This window comes from Trematomus bernacchii, unplaced genomic scaffold (genome assembly GCF_902827165.1).
Source record: "Trematomus bernacchii unplaced genomic scaffold, fTreBer1.1, whole genome shotgun sequence".
NCBI lineage: Eukaryota > Metazoa > Chordata > Actinopteri > Perciformes > Nototheniidae > Trematomus > Trematomus bernacchii.
Genome location: NW_022987735.1, coordinates 1,605,563 through 1,614,982, shown reverse-complemented (window position 1 = coordinate 1,614,982; position 9,420 = coordinate 1,605,563).

The following is a 9,420-nucleotide window of genomic DNA, read 5'->3' as shown; positions in this document are numbered from 1 at the left end:
TAAGTGATTTGTCCTGCATTTTGTAAAGTCAGTTGTACATCACATTGAGGTTCTTAAAAACAACAGCTTTCTGATCAAATCACCTCTCCAGTTCTCCTCACTTATTGCATGCACATGTTATGATCTGTATTGCCAAACTAGTGAGTGTTAGAAGATGTTGTGCTTTCAGAGGCCAATGTACTGTGTTCATTGTGTTGTGCAACACATTTTGTTTAATTCAAACCTTGTGACTCAACACTTAATGCTCTATGTAATTTTTATTATGCACATCCAATTTTGCATTGTTGGTTATGGCTAAAGAAAGGTGGAAAACATTATTCATCTCAGCTCATTATCAGGTCAACTTCCTAATGGTCACATTAAACATTCTGAATTCGCTTGATTGAGAAAATTCTCACTTTGAACTGAATGATTTTAGGTGAATTAACAGCAGTTTTTAGCCTCCATGTTGACATGAGTATTATTCAGTGTGGAAAACTAATACCAGATTTGGACTGATGCATTTCCTCAGAAAAACGTTTATCTAATTCTCCCACACATGGCCAAATGAAAATGAGCCATAAATATTATAATAGTGTTTGTCTCTGACAGTCACAGTAGACTGGCTGTTAATGGCAGTGTGTGTGTGTGTGCGTGTGGTGTGTGTGTGTGTGTGTGTGTGTGTGTGTGTGTGTGTGTGTGTGTGTGTGTGTGTGTGTGTGTGTGTGTGTGTGTGTGTGTGTGTGTGTGTGTGTGTGTGTGTGTGTGTGCGTGCGTGCGTGCGTGCGTGCGTGCGTGCGTGCGTGTAACTGCAATACAAGAATACTTTCTATTTAAACCTTAACACATTTACACTACTTCAAAACTTTAAGGGGCCTTGCCACAGAAACAAACACCAAAACACTCACACGTGCACAAACACACATACGCACATAAGACTAAGGGTAATGAATGTTTCCTCAGATATCAGATTCAAGTAATTCCCTGCCTGGCACAGGTGTTGGATTGTTTTCCAAATGTCAAGTGTGTGTTTTCAGAAACTGATCTCAAGGGGAAATCCTTTTTTTAGCTAATTAGACAGATCCGTCCCTCAAAGGCCACATGTTGGCTTATAGCAGGCTAAAGAAGGGAAATCTCTCTGGTGACACTTTTAATGAGCACAGTGTACAATAGAAATCACACAGTGGAAATGGTAATGATGTGCTGTAACAATAGTAATTGCAAGGTCATTAAGAGTAGTAGAGAAACTGGTCCAGATTTATTTTACTGTCCCCACCTCATTAAATTCCAACTAAGAGAGGGACGCAGATCATTTTGAAAGCAAAGCAGATCAAATGAAACCAGGCGACATTCACAGATACAGTGTGTCTAATCAGGAAAGTGTTGATTGACAGGCAAGCTGTATTTGTGAGGAGACATTCACACTCATGCAGTTAATGCCACCTTGTGTGTGTGTGTGTGTGTGTGTGTGTGTGTGTGTGTGTGTGTGTGTGTGTGTGTGTGTGTGTGTGTGTGTGTGTGTGTGTGTGTGTGTGTGTGTGTGTGTGTGTGTGTGTGTGTGTGTGTGTGTGTGTGTGTGTGTGTGTGTGGGTGTGTGTGGGGGGGGGGGGGTGGGTGGGTGTGTGTGAGCATAAGAAACAGAAAGTGAGCCAAATAGACAGAGAAAGCAACAGGATGTGTCATCCATCTTTATCCTGGGCTTTCTGCTTCAAATAACGCATCTGGTCATTGGGGTTTGATTGGCAAGAGCACAAGACACTTCATTCATGACCATCAAATATGAGAAATGCATTGTGAAAGAAGCAGACAGCTCAGGAAGACATTTGTTATATTGTATTGCCCTGACAGGAGGTCAAACAATCTGAAAAATCACAGTATGGGTTGTTTGTTGAAGTGCCTGAAACGGTTCATGTATACATTTCCATGACAAGTGACCCTCTGGCATTGAGCAGCTTACTTTTCTAAAAAAAAAACATCTACAAAAAATAGTGTACAATGATAAGCTATCCAACTGTCCTGGGCTTGTTTTAGTGTTCAGATACTCTTCTCTTTTTGTTAGAAATGAATACATAAGGAAAGCTATCACTCACTAACAGAATGATAGAGGGCAGACAGTAAAAATGAAACCACAAGCAGTTGGCTTCACATATGGTCGCATAATGCCAATAGACAGAGCTGAGATGGAATAACACTTTTTGCTCTTGTGGTGTTTTAAATTCATTTATTTGTATATGCATTTTGACACAATATATGTATGTATACACATTAGAAGGCTGTATGGGAACCAACTATTTTGAAAGGCTCTCTTGTTGTGGTTTTGCCTTTGTTGAAAAAGAGATAATTTGCTAAATGCCTTATGGAAATACATTTGTACATAACAAACATTTAACTCACATGACTGATCTTGTTTTTACTGTGACAGGATAAAACATGATCATTATTAGCTGTCATAAAAGAAGAATTCAAACTTGCCCTTCTAAAACAATATTGTGAAGACCTTCTTGCATTTCTCCTCAAGATTAGCAAATTCTACTTCTCTGTTTACTGACAAATTACAGCCAAGCAAGCCCATACCCCTAACCCCTGACGAAAATAGGCTTTAGTTGATTCCCCAAAAAGCATTACTAATTTGCTTTTCTTTTATTGTGAAATTTCAAATCGACTTACAGATATGCGATATAATTACCACTGTCCTATCAAACTTTAAGAAGCTCTGGGGCTTCTGGTGAATGTTGTAATGTATCATTTGGAGTTTGACGAGGCCTGGGTGTCTGGGTGGAATTGGTCCTCTCCGGAGACTCATCCAGCCGGTTTGTCCCAAGTCCCGGAAGGTGAAAGGCGACACCTCCTGCCCATAGCCTTGTGTTTTATTCATCGCTCAACGTACTTTCCATTCACCATCACCATTTCATCACACAAACAAGGACAAGCAAGCAATCTTCATAAAGTCTATTTTTAGAGTCTTCTTCTCAGTAAAGCCTGTTTTCATTTGTCTTGCTCAATGGCATATTTTCTACCCCCTTTCTGTCTCACTTTCTCTGTGTTTTGCTCACTCTCCTTTAACTTGTCCAGAGGTTGTTTTGACATTTCCGCTGTTTATATCCTCCACAGGCACAACCATCTGTGGCCGACCCTCACCACACTTGGTTGTCCCTCAGGCACGGACCCATGTTATTATCATCCACAGCAACATTCGTGGAGTGGAAAAGGATTGTCACGACCACAAATACACCAGTTTCACATTAGTGCTGCAGAGCTGCAGAGGGAAGCGCACACAAATCCCTCATCCTGGCTCAGCGCTTGGTCGGTGAAATAAAACAAAGGCAAACGGCGAGCCCGAGCAGGGATGGGGCTGCTGATAAAGATCTGTCAATGGCGCATTTCCACGGGACAGAGGGTAGCAAGGAGGGAGGGATGAAGAAAGGGAGAAAGGAGAGTTTAAGCTATTGTGGAAAGGCGTGCAGAGCAGGGGCCCCAACATTTTTTAAGAGTTGCAAAAAAACTCTGGACGTCGACAAACAATAACCTCCAATTTAAACATGTTCGTCTTAAGCAGGTTGCCTACCAAGGAATTTAGGGAATGGGGCAGATCCCTATAAGAGACTGCTACCCTCAGACTACCTTTCGAAGACCACCCCCACCCCCCCAAAAAAACATTCCCCCATCAGCCTGTCAGGATTGCAGAGGTGCAGACAGAGTTGTTCTGGCGCAGCCCCAGGTTGACGATCCTCAGGATACTGATCTACAAGAACACGTAAAAGCCTTGCATGGAAAGACACCTTTCATCACAGCAAATTCCACAATCACGGTGTCACAAGTTGAAGTAAAATCCATAAACCATTGCTGATACTAGAACCAGGGCCGTAAATCTGGTTATCAGCTTCCAACAAATCTGTAAAAAGTAATGTGTGGTACGTAAAGTGTCGCCCAGAAATGTGGCTGACCTCATTTTGTTAATGTATTTTTTTGTGGCGGAACAAAGCTGTTGATGGTATTTTACTGAAGCAATATGACCCAGCGCTGAATTCCACAGGCACACATTAAATTACAGCCTGTGCCGCTGAGAGCCACACAGGATTGCAGTTGAAGATGTACAGCCCCTGTTATGAGGGAAACAGACACTATCCACTGGGTCAGCCCTTTGCAAATGGTTTCCATTGCCAAGTAAAGACAGGATAATGCTGAAAAGGGATTATATACAGTAGGCCAAGAACTTATACAAATAGCTTCCAGGCGACATCTCTCAACCACAGAAATTCTCAAGCTTGTGTTGAGTGTATAAAGGTGTGAATTTCTGTTCGGTTTCTTCCCTGGACTTGCAATCACACTATCACACTTACTGGGTATATCTATGCATGAGGAATGGCCAGGAGTAAACTGTCAGTCAAATGATTTTAACTAGGGGATAACTGCTGGGGAAAGATCGCTAAGGAGGTGTTGGTTGCCGTTTAAAGTGCCAGAAAAGCAGAGTGTCAAAGAGCCACCAACAGTGATACAGAAACCAAACACCAAAGCTAGTGCAGTAGTTATGATTGGACTGGAAACTCAGACAGGGAGAGAAATGGAGCAAATACAGGAGCTTTAGGATTCCTTAAAGACAGGGGGAAGAGGAAGGAAGGAAGGAAGACATCAGGACAAACAGAAAGTAGCCTAAGAGGGAAAGCAGAGATTCTCTTATGTCCCTTATCTGGGTAACATAAGGAATCGTAATAGTAGTGCAGGTTGTGTGCTCTGCGCTATCTCAGAGGCGACAGAAGACCGGCCCGGGGAATGCAGCGTGCCTCAAGGAGCTTCAATCCACAGCTGGGGAATTAATAGCAGAAGCATTGCAGGATAAGAATGAAAGGCTAAGGAAAGAAGCAAAGATGAAAAAAAAAAAGAAAAGGCAACGGAAACCAGTTAACATCTGAGTCTGATCCTCTGACAATTTACGTTTTTGAGGAATAACATTTAGAGGGGCGTGAAATCCAGCAGGGAAGCTGACCCAAACGAACAATGATGCAGACCCAACTGTTACAGGAGAGAAGATAAAGCGTTTAACTTAAATCTGTTCCGTGGCACGGCTTGGTTGAACCCTTTCAGTGATTGTTTTTAGCCCAGCTCTCTGCTTTCTCTGTCTGGAGTCCCACAAAACCTCCCTCAGTCAGCGAGCCTTGGACTAGGAGAACATGAAGTACCAACCAGTATCAACCAGTGGAATCCATCAGACTTTCCACCTGCATGTGAACATACACAGTTTAATCCCAATTGGTTGCTGATGCAGAAGCACTCTGACTAATGGAGTTTTGATCATTGTATGACAGGTCAAGGTACATATGTTATTTTATCATACTTTGGGCAAATCAAGATAAACATATTACTCCATTAAACAAAATATGCTTTAGGGAGCAGGATTATTGCATATGTAAACGTTCTTGGGGATTCACCTAAATCAAAGAGCAGAGCTTCTATCCACATTTTGTTCAAGGATGCAGCTCTTTTATGAATGACTGTTGGGAAGAAAAGTAGAAGTATGATTGCAGATGGCGGATACAATAGCAGGAAAATACATTAATTTTGAATTACTGCTGAAAGGGGCCCCTCCAATCCAAGGTGAACTAAAAAGCGATGCACCGTATATTGTGTAACCTCAATACTGTAACTGAAAGGGATAGTCTGAGGTTTTGGGAAATACAATTACTCTTAGGAGTTAAATAAAAGGACTTGTGTCTTTTGGAAAATATGAAACTGGAGCCAGGAAATGTTAGCTTAGCATAAAGAATGGAAGCAAGGGAAACAGCCTGGCTCACTACAAAAGGTAAAACATTCGAACTACCAGCGACCTTCTCTAAAACGTGCAAAAACTGATGCAGATTTTATGGAGCGTTAGGACTATTTCTTTACCAAACTAGCTGTCTTCTTTATTCCTTTAAGAGTTATAGCTCAAGGGGGGGGCTATATAAAGCATATACTAAATTGTTAAGAGATTCCCTTGCATTCCCTCCTCCTCTGTCTGTAGACCATTAACAAACAATAATAGCAAACCCCAACAGAGATACTGGGATAGCAAATATTATGACCAACAAGCAGTTGTTCTTTGCTACTTCTATTCTGTAACAATTCCATAATTAGCATGCTGTCAGCAAACAACCCTTCTCTTGTTTCAGCCGTTGTTTGTAGTTATTTTAGGAGAGCTTGAGCAAGAGCCAATTAAAGACTACAAAGGCTAAAGTGTAGGATATCAATTATAATGCTCTGGAATTCACAGAATGCTTGATCAGCAAGCCAAACAGCCTATTGGTATTGAAGCAGCTCATGTAGACCCTTGAATCTATTACTGCCTTTCTTTACAGGATTCTACATAAACAGTGGAAACTAATAAGGACCTGACGTTTGCTGTATCTTCAGCTCATGCATTAACTTGTTTGTTTTAGTAATGTGATCCCATTTGTCAATCTGTGACAAGCTGTCCAACAACAAATCGAGTCAACAGGGTTAAGCTGGGCCTTTTGGGGCTCTGGGGTGACCCGTGGTCCCTAATTGGTCACCAGTGTTTGAGTATGGACATCAGCCAGGCCACTGGTCAAAAAGTCCAGCTGCTCTGTCGACCAGCTCCGCCTCAGCCTCTGCCCTAGCCTCTTGTTTGTTTGTTTTCCTGCCTTTGTTTGGACTAGAGCTTTCCTGTGTAAACTCAAAGAAAAGAGATCCCTTTATAGAAAGAAAATCCACTCCCAAAATGTTTAAATGAGCCTCAACGTGGATTTATTTTTTCTCCAGCTGTGAGAATGCAACACATACCTCAATTAAAATGTGTATGGAATATTTTTCTAGGGTAGACACAATTTCCATCTATATCTCTTTATATATTCCGATATGCTAATACCCAGGTTAGAGGGACTTGAATCAAGTAAAACATCTAAGTATATTAGCTAAATTAGTTTGCACATTAACAGCTTCATATTCACTCACCGTGGGCCAAAGCAAACATGTAGCCACACATAAAGAGTGGAGCAAACATGGACGGTAGAGCAAGCCTCTTGATTAAGACCCCACTAACACTCTGGCAAATATCCTCACTCTACCTGGCAACCAAGGTTATAACTACATTACTGTTGGTGGCTTGAGGTGTTAAATAGAGAGACTTGTATCACTTTTAGACAGCCTAATTACTGTTATTCCAGGCCAAATATCAAACAACTCCAATGGTAAAACGTGTGCTCTTGAATGTATGCCACTATGTGCCAGATGCATTAACATTTCCTGAGAACAAAATACATAAGCTGATGGGATTCACTAAAGCTAAAATGGAGAATTCCCACAAGCGTGTAAAACTGGGTCTCCAAGTCAGTGGCCAGACTTAAAATAAATTGCCCCTTTTAATATTTCTGCACAGCGGACAGGTTCACATTAAAGGTGGGGTAGGTAATTCACTTCAGAAACACTTTTTGTTATATTCCATGGAATGCTCTTAACATCCCGATAGCAATGAATATATGAAATGCTTTGACAATAAATATATACAAAAATGTCATCTGTGGAAGCCGTGGCGCTGTAAAAAGCACGACCAATCATTTTAGCCGGCCCGGCTAAAAATAACTGGATGGCCTACCTGCCTGTCAGCCTTCCATCTGTGCACAGACTTATCTCGTGCCCTCATTGGTCATGTGTTCGTGTGTGTTGGAGGAGTACTTTCAAATTCTAGCGCACTCGAGCTGGTTTCTCCATTCTTACCTACCCTACCTTTAAGGATTTATTTCAGAAATTAATAAAAGAGAGCTTCCATTAAAGGACAAATGTTCTGCAAGATAGAAGAGCACAAAGAGAGAAAAATAAAAGTGTGAAGTCATTACACTCTTACACGGATCTACATGCAAACAGTAAATAGCAATTAAAAAGAAGAAAATGTCATCTTCTGTAATTAAAGCATATTTGTTGGTGAGCTCTTGTTTCAGGAGTTACAGTGCCTTAAACTCCTAATCTTGTTAGAGGGATCGACAATTTAACCATCAAATTCACTGCTGCTCTGTCACACAGCACGACAAATACAAAACAGCTGCGACAGGGATACATATATTGGTTTGTTGACCATTTGAGGCCCGAAAGCAAAGCAATTGACCAGGATTACATTTGATACACGGCAATCAGAATCAAGTTGTATGTTATTAAAATCATAGGGGGGGAAGACACATTAACGAGAGATACTCTGGAAAGTATGCTGAGCATCTCTATGGTCCAAGTGTGTAAGTGATGCTGCTCAGAGTCTGTTTTCAGGTTGTTTTTTTAATGCTGCCATAAATATCTAATTAAATAGCCTGGAGATAAGCTCTGAAAAAAGGCAAGATATATAATCGAGAAATCTCTAGACAGTTGAACAATCTGTTTCAAGACCAAATGACTCTCCTAAATAATCAGGAGTCTGATATCTATCTGCTTGAGTGCTGTGTTACAGAAACATGACATTTATACCCCATTTTACTGTTTTCAGATGTTGTGCTGTAACTCATATATCCTTGCTTAAATATAATGCATGTACTGTTGCTTTTTTGACTAAATCTATCTGTTATACACCAATATTCAGTGGTGTTTTTATATGAAGAAGGAGAATATAGCATATATTTCCCTTCTGTGGGACGAATAAAGGTATTCTGATTCTGATAAATAGATGTACATCTAAAACTCTTAGCTCTGATTCTAAATTGGGAGAATAAAAGTTAATATTTTACGGTTATTTTAATATAGCTCTTTATGACGGGTGACATGGCATATACAGGGGCGCCGTAAGGGGGTGAAAAGTTAGGACGATTCTAAGGGCCCGTGACTGACAGGGGCCCAAACTATTTTAGAACATTAAGAAAAAAATGTTTAAGTAACCAATGTGATATCTTTTCATGGGGCCCAAAATCCCTGGCGGCACCCCTGGGCATATAGGGGCTTTATTAGATATGATTTAATTATTTGGATTATCTTCATATCTGCAGCTCTGATAAAGAATATACAGTGAGTGTTAGCAGTGAAGTGTGGTACCAAGTTGTAGCTCATGTCCATCTGGTCCATATAAGATCTGGCACTGCAATGTGTTCCATTGCTTAATGCCAGGGCTGTGTAGAGAATGACTGACAGGTTTTGAGCTCGCAAAATCTGTTCTTAATTAAGATGCGTTCACACACACAGATCTATGTGACGGTCACTGAGTTGTTACCGAGGTCAATCAGAGATGTAGCGTCTGTTCCAGTGAGGGAGAGCCTTGAAGGTCAAAGGGCACGCAATTAAATCGATGCATTTGTCACATTTATGTTTCATGTTTCAGCCAACATGTTTTAGAGACGGCATAATCCCAAATACACCTTTAGATCCTGATTTCAAAAACGACAAATGATCCAGATTCGGTTGAGTTGTTTGGGTGCGCAGTGTCACTTTTGATGTCATGGAAAGGCCTAATCTGGGTCACATGAGGTCAGAGTG